Here is a 1,643-nt window from a genome sequence, read left to right as displayed (position 1 = left end):
TCATCATTGATGTTTCTATCTATCTCTCCTTCTCCCTTCCTCTGAAATCAATAATATTTTTTAAATGGGGTCATGCTGTATATATGTGTTATAATGAGTTTTTCACTTCATAGATCACTAATGTCTTTCCTGTTAAAACCATACTTAGAGAACATTATTTATTTATCATCTATACTATTAAAAGGGTAATATGCTAAATCGACCGGATAGACCGGATGTCTTCTGGACAAAGCCATGGCTGGGAGGGCCGAGGCAAGCTGCCATGGCTGGGAGGGCCCATTGCAGAGCCCCGGCTGCCTGGTCCTCAGCTCTGCTCTTCGATTGATCCCAGCAGGGTGGGCAGGGCCTCTCTGTGGATAGTGATGAATGGCAGAGCCCCAGCCCAGTGGGAAGGGCCTCTCTCTGTTCTGCGATTGATCCCAGAGCCCCAGCAGGGCGGGCAGGGCCTCCCTGTGGGCAGGGATCAATGGTGGAGCCCAGACATTCTAGAAAAGGGAACAGTAAAAAGATCTCTTGTTGCCAGGGGTTAGAGGGGAGGACGGGGTGAATAGGCAGGGCACAGAGGATTTTTTTAGGGCATTGAATCTACCCTTTATCTATACTAATAAAAGGGTAATATGCTAATTAGACCGGGAGACCTTCCAGACGTCCTTCCAGACAAAGCCATAGTGGCAGGACCAAGGCAGAGGCGGTTAGGGGCGATCAGGCTGGCGGGGCGGGGGGAGCAGTTGGGGGCGAGCAGGCTGGCAGGCAGAATGGTTAGGGGCGATCAGGCAGGCGAGTGGTTAGGAGCCAGCAGTGGGATTGGGCCTAAACTGGCAGTCGGACATCCCCCGAGGGGTCCCAGATTGGAGAGGGTGCAGGCCGGGCTGAGGCACACCCCCCACCCCGTGCACGAATTTTGTGCACCAGGCCACTAGTGTATAATAATCTTAGGTCTTCTTTGTATAGTAAAATGCTATTTGAGAATTTAGGCATTTTAGTTTTCCAGATAAGATTCTAATGAATTTCCAGTGTTTATTATTTTAGGCCAGGATCGGGTAGAGGATTATCTTCTCCAACAGGAGTTTATAGGTTTGATAAGTTGTTGGAAATACTAAAAGATATATATTAGTAGCCTATCAACATTTTGTCTCAGTATATCACTGATATACACTCTAATGATATCAAGCGCAAAAGCAGAGATGGATCACATAGATTCCAGCTGACATGAAGAGTGTAAAGTTTCCTAACTGTAAATGTCCTTTTATCATCTTACAAACCTTTAGAAAGAGCTAAGGACATTTTGCTTCCTTAGAATACAATTGTGTAGCCTCTGGGCTTCTATTTTTTTCATAAGAACTCAAACAATTCCTGAATATGGGAAGCTCAAAGCCTGTAACTTCCTTGCAATTTTCACTGGTTTTCTTAAAGTTACAGCATTGTGGAGTTTTCTGAGAATTTACACATCTGTTTTTACTCTTTAACTAAGTAGATTCTTTTTGTTTGAATGCTTTTAAGCAATCCAAGCATTCCCCTCGCGCCCCCCTCTCCATGGTGCAATTGAGTTGTTAATCCTCATCTGAGGATATTTTTTTCCATTGCTGTTTGAGAGAGACATGGATGTGAGAGACACATGGAGTGGGGAGAGAGAGAGAGAGAGA

This window comes from Myotis brandtii, unplaced genomic scaffold, assembly GCF_000412655.1.
Source record: "Myotis brandtii unplaced genomic scaffold, ASM41265v1 scaffold123, whole genome shotgun sequence".
NCBI lineage: Eukaryota > Metazoa > Chordata > Mammalia > Chiroptera > Vespertilionidae > Myotis > Myotis brandtii.
This window is presented reverse-complemented; position numbering follows the sequence as displayed.